This window comes from Trachypithecus francoisi, unplaced genomic scaffold, assembly GCF_009764315.1.
Source record: "Trachypithecus francoisi isolate TF-2019V2 unplaced genomic scaffold, Tfra_2.0 Lachesis_group7, whole genome shotgun sequence".
Lineage (NCBI taxonomy): Eukaryota > Metazoa > Chordata > Mammalia > Primates > Cercopithecidae > Trachypithecus > Trachypithecus francoisi.
Window position 1 is genome coordinate 25,331,431 of NW_022681472.1, and position 16,376 is coordinate 25,347,806.

General features: G+C 41.5%; 1 pseudogene; it reads right to left on the reverse strand.

Moving 5' to 3' along the window:
- LOC117079464 lies at positions 1-1,262 on the reverse strand (annotated as a pseudogene).
- Positions 1,263-16,376: the final 15,114 nt, after the last annotated feature.

Sequence of the window (16,376 nt, forward strand, 5' to 3'; positions counted from 1 at the left end):
TCATAATTTTTTTTTTCCTAATTTTTACAGTATGGCCTGAATCTTACAAACAGCCTCTTTTCTGGCCTGCCATACAGAGTCCTCGTCCCCAGTTTCAACTGAATCCAGTTCCAAAAGTTTCTTGATTAGCATTTCTTCCAGAAGCCAGTATGCTTAGTCTATCTTTCTTCCTACAAATTCTTCTACTTCTTGTTCAAGATACTGGACCTTCTCCAGCACATGCATGGTTTTGTAATACTCGGAGGAGTACTTTCATCTGAAGGTACACATTCTTCAGGAAGACTGCTACTTTAATCTTGACTGTTGGGATGGTCACTGGTGGCATTACCATACACCTGAGGCTCAGCGCTATACTGGACTTGGGAATCCAAAAGATCTGAATCATTCTTGTTCACTGTCCCCGAGGATTCATACTGATGGACACTGCAAGGGAAGTTGTGCCGGTTCATGCTTTGATCTGATTGGCTGCAGGGGTATGAAGAATCCTTGGGCTGCTGGAGTGGGGGTGTAGGGGATGACTGAGGAGAGCCACTGCTATGCCATGGTGAAGTACCTCCCGTCATGTAGAGATTGCCAAGTGGTGCTGTGGGTGCTGACGAAGGCCAAGGATAACGGCCACCCATTCCATAAGCACCAGGAGAAGGCCATGCATCTTCTTGTGGTGGTACAATTTGTCCTGATTGTGGAACACTACGATTACCATCTCCCTAACAATAATGGGGCAGGGTCATTCCAGGGTTCTGTGAAGCCGGATACCCTGCAACCTGCCGCCTAAGAGGGGGTACTTCAGTCTGACAGTCCTGCTGAGAATAGACTCAACGAGAGACTGGAGTTGGGCTGTTGCCAGGTGAACGGTAAGTATTTGTAACTTCTGTGGAGTAACAGGTCTGAGTATAACCAGGTGCATTAAGCCCCTAAGTATGAGGCAGTATTTGCCCCAGAGCCCAGGGGGTAAGTTAGACCATGTGGTCCATTTGTGTAAGAATTCAAACTGGTGGCTTCCTCCGGCTCGACCAGGCTCTGGCCAGGCGCCTCCAGAGGGATAGTACCCATCGCCTCCTCCACCTTCTCCCAGCCAAGTGGTCTCCGCCGGGCCGCCCCCCACGCACCCGCCAAGAAATGGGAGGCTGGAGAGGTTCGAAATGAAGAGGGTATAAGGGTGGAGGTGGGTGCACTGGCACGTCTCCAACCCCAGGCCTGTAGTAGCCGCCATAGGACTGACCGTCACTGGGGCCGTAGCCCAAGCGCCTCAGGGCCTACATGGGCTCCGCTGCCCTGAAGTACTTCCCGCCCCCCATGGCCGACCCATCGGGCAGACCAAATTAAGTTTTAATTTATACAAGCCACTGCATATACTTAGACAGTGTTTAGAACTTGGGTGATTTTGCTCTGCCAATACAAAATTTTGGATAAGATCCAAAACCTTACTCAAAATTCAGACTTAGTTCTCATTTCAGGTTATGGATTTCTCTTTCCAGATGCATAGAGAAGTAATTTTAAGGCCAAACATGGTGGTTCACACCTGTAATCCCAGCACTTTGGGAGGTCAGGGCAGGCGGATTACCTGAGGTTGGGAGTTTGAGACTAAGCCTGGCCAACATGGTGAAATCCTAAAGATATGAAAATTAGCTCGGTGTGATGGTGCATGCCTGTAATCCCAGCTACTCGGGAGGCCGTGGCAGGAGAATTGCTTGAACTCGGGAGGCAGAGGTTGCAGTGAGCCGAGATCACGCCACTGCACTCCAGCCTGGGCTACGGAGCAAAATTCCATCTATTAAAAAAAAAAAGAATAAGAAGATTTCAAGTCTACTGTATTGGTCAGGGTTCTCCAGAGAAACAGAACTAAAGGAGATCTAGATAAACAGATACAGGTACAGATAAAGAGATAGAGATAGAGATATATAATTTGTATAAGGAGATATACTGTGAGGAATTGGCTCACATGATTAAGGAGGCCTAGAGGTGCTGAGATCTATAGCTGCCAAACTCAAGACTGAGGAGAACTGATGGTGTAGTTCTGGTCAGAGACCAAATCCCTGAAAACCAGGGGAGGTGACATTGTAAGTCCAAGTCTGAAAGTTGGCAAGCTCAAGACCCAAGAAGAGCTGAATTTTCAGTTCAAGTAGGAGGCAGGAAAAGACTAATGTCCCAGCTCAAGCAGTCAGGTCAGAGGCATTTCCATTTGCTCAGCCTTTTTGTTCTATTTGGGCCTTCAGTTGGTTGGAAGAGGCCCATTCACATGAGGGAGGGCAACCTGCTTTACCTGGTTTACAAATTCAAAGGTTCATCTCATCTGGACACGTCCTACAGACACATTCAGAATACTGTTTGTCCAAATTTCTAGCTGCCCCGTGGACCAGTCAAGTTGACATACAGAATTAACCATTATATGTACTAAGCTAGAAAATCCTTCTAAATGTTACAGTTCACATATGACAAAATCTTAGCAGAGATTTTCCCAAATTTGACAACAATCCTAAAAATGTATGTGATATTACAAATAATGAAGTGTGAAACTGAAGCAAACTCTTTTTTAAGATTTTTAAAAATATAGAGACAAGGTCTCCCTATGTTGCTCAGGCTGACCTCAAAATCCTGTCCACAAGAGATCCTCCTGCCTCAGCCTCCTGAGTCGCGGGGACTACAGACATAAGCCACTGCACCCAGAAGAAATAAACTTAGATAAAAAAGAATGAAAAGGAACAAACAAAGCCTCCAAGAAATATGAGACTATGTGAAAAGATCAAATCTACGTTTGATTGCTGTACCTGAAAGTGATGGGGAGAATGGAACCAAGTTAGAAAACACTCTTCAGGATATTATCCAGGAGAACTTCCCCAACCTAGCAAGGCAGGCCAACATTCAAATTCAGGAAACACAAAGAACACCACAAAGATACCCCTTGAGAAGAGCAACCTCAAGACACATAGTCGTCAGATTCACCAAGGCTAAAATGAAGGAAAAAATGTTAAGGGCAGCCTGAGAGAAAAGTCGGGTTACCCACAAAGGGAAGCCCATCAGACTAACAGCAGATCTCTCAGAAGAAACCCTACAAGCCAGAAGTGAGTGGGGGCCAATATTCAACATTCTTAAAGAAAAGAATTTTCAACTCAGAATTTTATATCCAGCCAAACAAAGCTTCATAAGTGAAGGAGAAATAAAATCCTTTACAGACAAGCAAATGCTGAGACATTTTGTCACCACCAGACCTACCTTACAAGAGCTCCTGAAGGAAGCACTAAACATGAAAAGGAACAACTGGTACAGCCGCTGCAAAAACATGCCAAATTGTAAAGACCATCAATGCTATGAAGAAACTGCATCAAATAAAGGGTGAAATAACCAGCTAGCATCATAATGACAGGATCCAATTCACACATAACAATATTAACCTTAAATGTAAATGGGCTAAATGCCCCAATTAAAAGACACAGACTGGCAAATTGGATAGAGTCAAGACCCATTGGTGTGCTGTATTCAGGAGACCCATCTCACATGCAAAGACACACATAGGCTCAAAATAAGAGATTGGAGAAAGATCCATCAAGCACATTTGGAAAGCAAAAAAAAAGCAGGGGTTGCAATCCTAGTCTCTGATAAAACAGACTTTAAACCAACAAAGGTCAAAAGAGACAAAGAAGGCCATTACATAGTGGTAAAGGGATCAATGTAACAAGAAGAGCTGACTATCCTAAATATATATACACCCAATACAGGAGCACCCAGATTCATAAAGCAAGTTCTTAGAGACCTACAAAGAGACTTAGACTCCCACAGAATAATAATGGGAGACTTTAACACCCCCCTGTCAATATTGGATCAACGAGACAGAAAATTAACAAGGATATCAGGACTTTAACTCAGCTCTGGACCAAGGAGACCTAATAGACATCTACAGAACTCTCCACCCCAAATCAACAAATATACATTCTTCTCAGCACCACATCACACTTATTCTAAAATTGACCACATGAATGGAAGTAAAACACTCCTTAGTGGCCAGAGGCGGTGGCTCATGCCTGTAATCCCAGCACTTTGGGAGGCTGAGGTGGGTGGATCACCTGAAGTCAGCAGTTCAAGACCAGGCTGACCAACATGGAGAAACCCTATCTCTACTAAAAATACAAATAAAATCAGTTGGGCATGGTGGCGCATCCCTATAATCCCAGCTACTCAGGAGGCTGCGGCAGGAGAAGCGCTTGAACTCAGGAGGCTGAGGCTGCAGTGAACCAAGATCATGCCACCGCATGCCAGCCTAGGTGACAGAGTGAGACGCCACCAAAAAAAAAAAAAAAAAAAAAAACTCCTCAGCAAATGTAAAAGAACAGAAATCACAACAAACTGTCTCTCAGACCACAGTGCAATCAAATTAGAACACATGGATTAAGAAACTCACTCAAAACTGTATAACAACATGGAAACTGAACAACCTGCTCCTGAATGACTACTGGGTACATAATGAAATGAAGGCAGAAATAAAGATGTTCTTTGAAACCAATGAGAACAAAGACACAACATACCAGAATCTCTGGGACACATTTAAAGCAGCGTGTAGAGGGAAATTTATAGCACTAAATGCCCACAAGAGAAAGCAGGAAAGATCTAAAATCGACACCCTAACGTCACAATTAAAAGAACTAGAGAAGTAAGAGCAAACAAATTCAAAAGCTAGCAGAAGACAAGAAATAACTAAGACCAGAGCAGAACTAAAGGAGATAGAAACACAAAAAAACCTTCAAAAAAATCAATGAATCCAGGAGCTGGATTTTTGAAAACATAAACAAAATAGATAGACCCCTAGCCAGACTAATAAAGTAGAAAAGAGAGAAGAATCAAACAGATGAAATAAAAAATGATAAAGGGGATATCACCACTGATCCCACAGAAATACAAACTACCATCAGAGAATACAGTAAACACCTCTATGCAAATAAACTAGAAACTCTAGAAGAAATGGACAAATTCCTAGACACATACACCCTCCCAAGACTAAATCAAGAAGTTGAATCTCTGAATAGGCCAATAACAGTTTCTGAAATCGAGGCAATAATTAATAGCTTACCAACCAAAAAAAGCCCAGGACAAAATAGATTCACAGCCGAATTCTACCAGAGGTACAAGGAGGAGCTGGTACCATTCCTTCTGAAGCTATTCCAATCAATAGAAAAAGAGGGAATCCTCCCTAACTCATTTTATGAGGCCAGCATCATATTGATACCAAAGCCTGGCAGAGACACAACAAAAAAAAAGAGAATCTTAGGCCAACATCCCTAATGAACATCAATGTGAAAATCCTCAATAAAATACTGGCAAACGCAATCCAGCAGGCCATCAAAAAGCTTATCCATCATGATCAAGATGGTTTCATCCCTGGGATGTAAGGCTGGTTCAACATACGCAAATCAATAAACATTGTAATCCATCACATAAACAGAACCAATGACAAAAACCACATGATTATCTCAACAGATGCAGAAAAAGCCTTCGACAAAATTCAACAACCTTTGATGCTAAAAACTCTCAATAAACTAGGTATCAATGGAACATATCTCAAAATAATAAGAGCTATTTATGACAAACCCACAGCCAATATCATACTGAATGGGCAAAAACTGGAAGCATTCTCTTTGAAAACCCGCACAAGATAAGGATGCCTTCTCTCACCACTCCTACTCAACATAGTGTTGGAAGTTGTGGTCAGGGCAATCAGGCAAGAGAAAGAAATAAATGGTATTCAGTCAGGAAAAGGGAAGTCAAATTCTCCCTGTTTGCTGATGACGTGATTGTACATTTAGAAAACCCCATTGTCTCAGCCCAAAATCTCCTTAAGCTGATAAGCAACTTCAGCAAAGTCTCACGATACAAAATCAATGTGCAAAAATCACAAGCATTCCTATACACCAAGAACAGACAAACAGAGATCCAAATCATGAGTGAACTCCCATTCACAACTACTACAAAGAGAATAAAATACCTAGGAATCCAGCTTACAAGGGATGTGAAGGACCTCTTCAAGGAGAACTACAAACCACTGCTCAATGAAATAAAAGAGGACACAAACAAAAGGAAGAACTTTCCATGCTCATGGACAGGAAGAACCAATATCCTGAAAATGGCCATACTGCCCAAGGTAATTTATAGATTCAATGCTATCCCCATCAATTTACCAAAGACTTTCTTTGCAGAATTGGAAAAAAACTACTTTAAAGTTCTTATGGAACCAAAAAAAGCCCATATAGCCAAGACAATCCTAAGCAATAAGAACATAGCTGGATCATCATGCTACCTGACTTCAAACTATGCTACAAGGCTACAGCAAGCAAAACAGCATGGTACTGGTATCAAAACATATATATAGACCAATGGAACAGAACAGAGGCCTCAGAAATAACACCACACATCTACAACCATCTGATCTTTGACAAACCTGATAAAAACAAGAAATGGGGAAAGGATTCCCTATTTAATAAATGGTGCTGGGAAAACTGGCTAGCCATAAGTAGAAAGCTGAAACTGGATCCCTTCCTTACACCTTACACAAAAATTCACTCAAGATGGATTAAAGACTTAAATGTTAGACCTAAAACCATAAAAACCCTAGAAGAAAACCTAGGCAATACCATTCAGGACATAGGCTTGGGCAAAGACTTCATGACTAAAACACCAAAAGCAATGGCAACAAAAGCCAAAATAGACAAATGGCATCTAATGAAACTAAACAGCTTCTGCACAGCAAAAGAAACTATCATCAAAGTGAACAGACAACCTACAAAATGGGAGAAAATTTTTGCAATTTATCCATCTGACAAAGGGATAATATCCAGAATCTACAGAGAACTTAAACAAATTTACAAGAAAAAAACAAACAACTCCATCAAAAAGTAGGCAAAGGATATGAACAGACACTTCTCAAAAGAAGGTATTTATGCAGCCAACAGATATATGAAAAAATGCTCATCATCACTGGTCATCAGAGAAATGCAAATCAAAACCACAATGAGATACTATCTCACACCAGTTAGAATGGCGATCATTAAAAAGTCAGGACACAACAGATGTGGAGAGGATGTGGAGAAATAGGAACGCTTTTACACTGTTGGTGGGAGTGTACATTAGTTCATCCATTGTGAAAGACAGTGTGGTGATTCCTCAAGGATCTAAAACTAGAAATACCATTTGACCCAGTAATCCCATTACTGGGTATATACCCAAAGGATTATAAATCATTCTACTATAAAGACACATGCACATGTATATTTATTGCGGCACTATTCACTATAGCAAAGACTTGGAACCAACCCAAATGTCCATCAATAATAGACTGGGTAAAGAAAATGTGGCACATATACACCATGGAATACTATGCAGCTATAAAAAAGGATGAGTTCATGTCCTGTGCAGAGATTTGGATGATGCTGGAAACCATCATTCTCAGCAAAATATCACAAGAACAGAAAACCAAACACCACATGTTCTCACTCATAAGTGGAAGCTGAACAATGAGAACACATGGACACAGGGAGGGGAACATCACACACCGGGGCCTGCTGGAGGGTAGGGAATAGGAGAAAGATAGCATTAGGAGAAATACCTAATGTAAATGATGAGTTGATGGGTGCAGCAAATCAACATGGCACATGTATACCTATGTAACAAATCTCTACATTGTGCATATGTACCCTAGAACTTAAAGTATAATAATAAAAAAAAGAGAGAGAGAGACAGAGTCTCACTATGTTGCTCAGGCTGGCCTCAAAATCCTGGCCTCAAGACATCCTCCTGCCTCAGCCTCCTGAGTAGCAGAGACTACAGACATAAGCCACTGTGACCAGATGAAATAAACTTTTCTAAGTTGGCAATAATTTTAAAAATTAGTCAACCACAAAAGAAAAGACTAACTTTTCCTTTTATTGTCTCTATAGAAAATATTGCAAAAATTTCAAAGTCAAGAGTATTAGCCAAAGATGAAAAATAAACAAATAAGAAAATACTGCAAAATTGCTGTTAAATGAAGAAATAACCGAAGAGTAAGTAGTCAAGAAATATAAAAGAAAAATGTATACAAGACAATTAATGATAGTTAATTAATAAAATATTATCTTATATTTCTGGATTTTTTATGTCTGATAAATTCATTGACTTTTTAAAAATTTATTTATTGGGATTTCTTTTTCATTCTAAATAAATCTTTTTTACACTGAATTTTGTTTTTGTAATTTTGGGTTTTTTGTTTTTTTTTTTTGTGATGGAGTCTTGCTCTGTCCAGTGGCACTGGAGTCCAGTGGTGCGATCTCAGCTCAGTGCAACCTCTGCCTCCTAGGTTCAAGTGATTCTCCTGCCTAGCCTCCCGAGTACCTGGGATTACAGGCACCCGCCACCACGCCTGGCTAATTTTTGTATTTTTAGTAGAGGGGGTTTCACCATGTTGGCCAGGCTGGTCTCAAACTCCTGACCTCAGGTGATCTGCCCGCCTCGGCCTCCAAAAGTGCTGAGATTACAGGCGTGAGCCCCTGCACCTGGCCTAAATTTTGTATTATTTTTAGTAAAGATGGTCCCTGACATTGCTTAAGGCCCATGAAGTTAGTCTCTCAACAGGCCTACATCATTTCATAGAATAAGATTTTCAAGCTGAAGGCCCTTGGATCTCGGGAAATGGGGACTGCCATGGTATTTTCTAAACATTCCCCAGTTAACTCTACTGTACATCCAAGGTAGAAAATTGCTGTTCCAACCTAATCTCTTCATTTACAGATGATGAACCTAAAGACCAGGGAGAGGCTGGAGCTTGTCACAAGTCTCAGTGAGTGTGAGATAGAGCTGACCTGAGACCAGGAATCTCCTACATTCAGACCAGAACTCCACAACAGTCCCTTCCTTGTTCAGTTTTAGGACTGATCACAAACTGTACTTCAGTAGATTACTAGTAGTGCACACTCTCACACTCTCAAAGGTTTGCTGGCCAGAGAGAGGAAGAGGGATATTCTCAAATCCTGAAGTAGAAAATGTATTGTTTACACTCAATTTTCATTCTTCTGTGGCAACACAATTAAGCCCATGGAGTGGTTTAGAGACAAAGGATAGAACGTGAAAGTTTGTGATTAGACTTAAAACTACTATGTTGCCTTAAATGTTAAGGTCATTCCAGACTAAAAGCTCCTAAATATAGGTGTTCTATTTTAAGCAAAATAGTCTATTCTGTTTCCATAGCTTCATGTAAAGTTCGTTCTACACATTTTGTTTTTTTTAAGGCCCTATTTAGGCCCTGTTATTCAGATGAACAAAAGTCACTAGCTCATCCTAGGACTAATTTCCATTTAAATGCCAAAGGAGAAATCATAACAGCCTCTCCCTCCCTGAATTTCCAAGACTGGGAATCACCAGACCCCAGTGATTTTCAATATCCTATCCAGCATAAAAACTGTTTTGTTCTATAAAATAAGGCAAGCCTATCATTTCCTTGGTGTTGTTATTATGACTTAATTTTTCATGGGAATCTACAGTGGATGTTGCACAGTTAGTTTTTTTTTTAACAGTTGGTATTCTGTAAATGGTTTTAACTGGTTCCTTTATTGTACATAGCAAATTTTTTTTAAAATGTTAATATGTATTGCTTTTTTTTTTTGGAGACAGAGTGTTGCTCTGTTGCCCAGGCTGGAGTGCAGTGGTGCAGTCTTGGCTCACTGCAACCTCTACCTCCCAGGTTCAAGCAATTATTCTGTCTCAGCCTCCAGAGTAACTAGGATTATAAGCTCGTACCATCACGCCTGGCTAATTTTTTATTTTTAGTAGAGACGGGGTTTCACCATGTTATCCAGGCTGGTCTGCAACTCCTGACCTCAAGTGATCCACCTGCCTCAGCCTCCCAACGTGCTGGGATTACAAGCGTGAGCCACCACACCTGGCTCGCATTTTAATAATTAATCTCATGCTGTCTCATTTCATAATCTGGAAATCTTAGGTATGTATGCCTTTTTCCATAATGAGATTATCAATCTTCAGCTTTGCATCTACCAAAGTATTATGCACCTAATAAACTGTCTATAAATATTTGTCAGTTGAATAAATAAAAACTTTTTTATTTTTGAGACAGAGTCTCACTCTGTCACCCAGGCTGGGTTGCAGTAGTGTTATCTTGGCTCACTGCAATCTCCGCCTCCCGAGTTCAAGCAATTCTCCTGCCTCAGCCTCCTGAGTAGCTGGGATTACAGGCACCCGCCACCACATCCAGCTAATTTTTGTATTTTCAGTAGAGATGGGATTTTGCCACATTGGCCAGGCTGGTCTCAAACTCCTGACAGGTGATCCACCTGCCTCAGCCTCCCAAAGTGCTGAGATTACAGGAAAAGCTTAATTTTTACCAAGGGAAATCTACTTCTAAAATTCTCTCTGCAAACAATTGTTTAAGATATTTATTCTCACAAAGTGAGGCATAGTCTAAATTAATGGAGATGTCGCCACTAATCTGGTCATGTGAGAGTTATGGTTGATTTTTACTTTACTTGACTACCCCCATCCTTACACTCACAGTGCTCTGCATCCTCAGTATCTCTCTTACCCACTGCTATTTTCCTTTCCTACTACTGCTGCCATATTTAGGCTCTCATAGTCTCTCTCCTGTAGCACTAGAATAACTTCTAAGCCCTCCATTCTCCTTGAGCTCCTCGCCAATCGTTTTACATGCTGCTAGATACGTTTTTCTCAAATGAAAACATCTTCTCATCACAATGTCCCCTCCATCTTCCTCCTGCCCTCCTCCCATGACTCCCATTTTCCCACGGGGGAGAATATAAAGTTGTCCACCATGTGATCTCCTCTTTCTGCTTCAACAGCAGCTCTCAAAGTTTCACACACCTACATCTCCTGTGCCACAGCCATATTAAACTATTGGCAATTCTTTAAACTCTCTTACATGCATTGCTCTGCCTAGACTATCCTTCTCCCCACTGTCCGCTTAACTAACCCACTAGCATCCTTTAAGACACAGCACAGTGGTCCTCTCTGATGCTTTACCTAGCCACAGCCCTCTCAGCAACCACCAGGAGTTGACCACACACCCTCCTTATTCCCCCACCAGGCACTCCGCATCCTCAGCAGAGCATGATTTTCTCATCTGTTTGTGGTCCACGTCCTCCTCCTCAAGGGAAAGCTCCTGAGGACAAAGATTGCATCCAATTTATCTCCGTGTCCATAGTGCCTAAGTCAGGACTTGGCAGGGGGTGGCAAGGTAAGGGATGGCTTTGGCCCTTCAAAGAGCAAGGCCCCAAGGAAATGAGATTCAATGATTGGAAATACTTCAGCTGGAGAAAGGAGAGACTAGGCACATGGAATATAGCCCGGGAAGACCTGAAAGGGGAACTGCAGTCTATGGCCCTGACAACCAGAGGACAGCTTAGAGATCATAGGTGAGCTCTGCCTAAATCAGGGAGGTACACAAAGTGGGAGACACATGTAGGAAAGCCAATTCGACTGTCACAAGTAGCTCCTGCATCTATGGCGACTGATCCCATTGTCCAAACTCCCACAGGGTATCTAGGAGATCAAGGAGCCCCTGGGATTTTCAACCACTAGACGCTGTTGATCAAGGAGACATTGACAAATTAGATGTTGTAGCAGCCAGAAGAATGAAATGGAAATTAGTTGATTAACAAGTTGTAAAGAACCAGTGCAAGCCGGGCACGGTGGCTCACACCTGTAATCCAGCACTTAGGAAGCTGAGGTGGGTGGATCATTTGAGGTCAGGAGTTCGAGACCAGCCTGGTCAACATGGTGAAACCCTGTCTCTACTAAAAATGCCAAAAATATTACCCGGGCATGCCAGCTACTTGGGAGACTGAGGCAGGAGGCAGAGGTAGCAGTGAGCTGAGATTGCACCATTGCACTCCAGCCAAGGCAACAAGAGCAAGAAGAAAGAAGGGAGGGAGGGAGGGAGGGAGGGAGGGAGGGAAGGAAGGAAAGGGAGGAAGGAAGGAAAGGGGAGGAAGCTTTTGGAAGAAACTCTCACCATATTTTTCAAATGGGTGTGGAGATCAATGACAACATGGGGAAATACCCTTTGAATCTCCCAGTTAGAAGTGAGGGCAGGGGGAATGAAAGAGATTAAACTCAACTTCATTCATTGTGACCCATCCTTGTGAGCAGAGCTCATAAGACATTGAAGGGAGGAGAAGGCTAAAATTTGTGGCTCAAATAGACCCCAGGGGATTCTCAGTTAACATTCATTAGCCTGGAAAAGTGAGAGCTGGTTACACTGCACAGTAAGCAGTGAAGTCATGCACTGTCTCAAAACCATTTTTCAGTGGCAGGTGGACTTCCCAGGCAGCTGTGAAGATCTGTTTTTGAATCATGTGAGCAGAAAATATCACGACCCTACAGTAACGATAGAGCAACAAAGGAAAACGATCTCTTTCGGGTGTTTTTAAAGGGCTTAGGGTGCCCTTTGGCTCTGTCTAGTTCCAGAAACTATACACTCATGATAACTACTAAGTAGCTTCAAACAAAAGAGCCCTATTTTCCATTCTTCATCCACTCTGACATCAATTTGCAGAGGCAAAAATAGGAAGCTGTTATAATACAGGGAAGAGAATGCCCCGGGCAAGAACATCAGTGGAAAAACATATTACGTTTAGGTTATAAAAATCACAGTGAATAGTTTATACAGCATAGACAGAAATAAAAACCACCATTTAGCAAACTGGCAAGTGAGCCCAACCATTTTTAAAACAAAGCTGTTCAATGGTACTAATGAATGAACCTTCGTTAAGATAGAAATAGCCCACATCATCTGCTCTTCCTTTTAATTAAAAGCACTGTAAGCAGGTTAGAAGAAAAGTCTCCACTAATTTTTCAGGATAATGATTATCGTTACTGGATTACCATAGTAATCTCCCAATTAACACCTTAGACCTTGAAAAGCAAAATTTTGAAAAGATTTTGCAAATGCTTAGGTCCATATGTAAAGCAGTTCCTGAACATGTCGAAGTACAGATAAATGGTGCCAGATGCAAAGCCAGACCCAGGCTGTTTTGCGGTTCATTATCTTTATTACCTACCGAGACAATTCAAGAAGATTTTGAGTGAAGGTTAACATTTAAAGTCTTCGCAAACACTTTAGACAAGCTTTTCAGAGTTTTTTAAAGTTTGACAAATTCTGTTAATTAAGCTATCAGAGAAATAACTGTCTGGAGTCCAACAAAATAATGTACTCAAGCATTTGTGAACAATGGCATACTGTAGATAAATATCCCCACTGTTAATAGTCCCATAGCTTTCAAAGTTCTTCTGGGATACTGGGACTGAAGAAGAAATAGAGGCACCGGGAAAAGAGGTGTATCTTATACGGTTATCTTTAAAAAACTACCTCCCCAAAATATATGTATATACACATACATACATGTACATGTGTATATATACATGTATTCTCCTGTTTAATATGAAGAAAAAAACAGGACAATGAGAAATGCACTCAAATTAAAATATGGTTATAATCCTTCTGTAACTGTTGTTCGAAAAATAAGACTTAAAAACAAGCTCATTGTATTTTCTACAGATAATTTAGATGCCCAAGGTGTTTATGGTACATCAAAAAGAGCTTTTTTTAATTTTTATTTTTTGAGACGGAGTCTCGCTCTGTCACCCAGGCTGGAGTGCAGTTGCGTGATCTCAGCTCACTCCAAGCTCCGCCTTCCAGGTTCACACCATTCTCCTGCCTCAGCCTCCCGAGTAGCTGGGACCACAGGCGCCTGCCACCACGCCCGGCTAATTTTTTATATTTTTAGTAGAGACAGGATTTCACCATATTAGCCAGGATGGTCTCGATCTCCCGACCTCGTGATCTGCCCACCTCAGCCTCCCAAAGTTTTGGGATTACAGGCGTGAGTCACCGTGCCTGGCTCAAAAAGAGCTTTTAAGCTTTAAAAAAAAGAAATCATAAAATTGTGCTTTTTATTTCTTCAGAATTCCGAATCTTGTCACTTTGCACTTGCCAAATAAAAATATTGAAAACAAGGTTGTAGGGGGTCAGGGTCCATGCAGACAGAAACACTAATCTCCTCCACTACCAGTAGAAAAATTAGATTAGATACATTTAAACACTTCGTAAATTATCTCCACACTGTTAACAACTATAAATGTGATGTTCTTTATAAAAGGCCAAGACTCAGAAAGGGGAAGAGGAAGAGAGGAGAGGGGGAGAGAGAGAGATCCCTGTGTACATGTTGGAAGCAGCAGCCCAGGGCCGGGCGCAGTGGCTCAAGCCTGTAATCCCAGCACTTTGGGAGGCCGAGACGGGCGGATCACGAGGTCAGGAGATCGAGACCATCCTGGCTAACATGGTGAAACCCCGTCTCCACTAAAAAAATACAAAAAACTAGCTGGGCGAGGAGGCGGGCGCCTGTAGTCCCAGCTACACAGGAGGCTGAGGCAGGAGAATGGCATAAACCTGGGAGGCAGAGCTTGCAGTGAGCCGAGATCCGGCCACTGCACTCCGGCCCAGGCGACAGAGCAAGACTCCGTCTCAAAAAAAAAAGAAAAAAGAAAAAAAAAAAGAAATGAGGGAACAGGGGAGAACGAGTCTTCTGATTGCTGGCACTTGGGGGTGGTGACTGAGGACAGACGTAAAAGCCTTGGAATTAACTAGTCCTAAAACTCCAAATGGCAGTCTGGCATCCAGTTGTTTTTGGCCACAGAACTGACTCAGCCTTCCAAGTGCTGGGGAGGATTTGATTCCCTCCTGCAATTTCCTGTGACCTTGAGAAGTGTGGAAGCGAATCAGGACTCCAGACACCTGAGCACGCTGATTTTAAGTAATTACCGTGTGTCAACAAATTAATCAGTTAGAATGTGACCCATCCAAGCGGGTTATCCCCTAATCTAAAGGAACAAAAGCAGAATCCGAAAGATGTGACCAGTGATTAGAATTTATTAGACCTAAACATAAATCTAGGCATATCTAGGAGGGGATTTGCAAAATAAAAATAGTTATGTTGAGGCCATGGAATAATAAGACTTTTTCTTTAATTTTTGTTATGTTACTTTTGCCATTTCAAAAGCAACAAGGAAAGGTTAAGAGATAAATGATAATCTATAAGAAAATATTTACAACTTACATTACAAAGAACTAATATACAAAAGCTCTTAGAATTTCAGGGGGGAAAAAGACAAAGATAACTACAGAAAAAGCTTTCAAAAACTTAAACAGCCTATAGTCCCAGCTACTCAGGAGGCTGAGGCAGGAGGATCACTTGAAGCCAGGAGCTCAAGACCAGGCAACATAGTGAGATACCATCTCTAAAAAACAAAATATAAAGAAATCTCACAAAAAGACAGGTCATTTGCTTGTTAACATGTGAAAAAGATGCTTAACTTCCATTCATAAGAGAAATGCAATTCAAAATGCAGTGAGATACAATTTCTCACATGTCAGATTGGCAAAAATCCAAAGGTTGACAATTCATGTGGCTGATAAGCCTGGGGAAAAACCAGCTCTCTCATACATTGCTGACAGAAGTAAATTAAAGAAGCATTTACCGTTACACCCAGCAATTTCACTTCTAGGAATCTATCCTGAATCTACATAAATACTAAACAAAATATTCACAGGGATAGTAATGCAGAGCTGTTTGTGACAGCAAAAGACTGGAAACAACCCAAATGTTCACCAATAAAAAACTGACTGAATAAACTACTCCCACAATGAAGTATAGGCAGTCATGGAAAAAATAAGTAAGATTTCTATGTGCTGATAAGGGGTAGTTTCCAGTACATATTAAGTGGGAAAAAAAATGCACCACAGTTGTATTAGTCTGTTCTCACACTGCTAATAAAGATATACCCAAGACTGGGTAATTTATAAAGGAAAAAGGTTTAAAAGTGTAGCACGGCTGGGGAGGCCTCAGGAAACTTACAATCATGGTGGAAGGGGAAGCAAACGCATCCTTGTTCACATGATGGCAGGAAGGAAAAGAATGAGTGCCCAGCAAAGTGGGAAGCCCCTTATAAAACCATCAGATTTTGTGAGAACCAACTCACTAGCATGAGAACAGAATGGGTGAAACTCCCTCCATGATTCAGTTACCTCTCACCAGATTCCACATGGGGATTATAGGAATTATAATTCAAGATGAGATTTGCATGGGGACACAGCCAAACCATATCAACAGTATACATAAAATGCTATCTTTTATATAAGAAAGAAGGTAGGCCGGGCACAGTGGCTCATACCTATAAACCCAGCACTTTGGGAGGCTGAGTCAGGAGGATCACTTGAGCCCAGGAGTTCAAGACCATCCTGAGTGACACAGGAACTCTACAAAAATTTTTTAAATATAGGAAGAAAGAAAAAAAGAAAAAGAGAGGGAAGAAGGAAGGAAGGAAGGAAG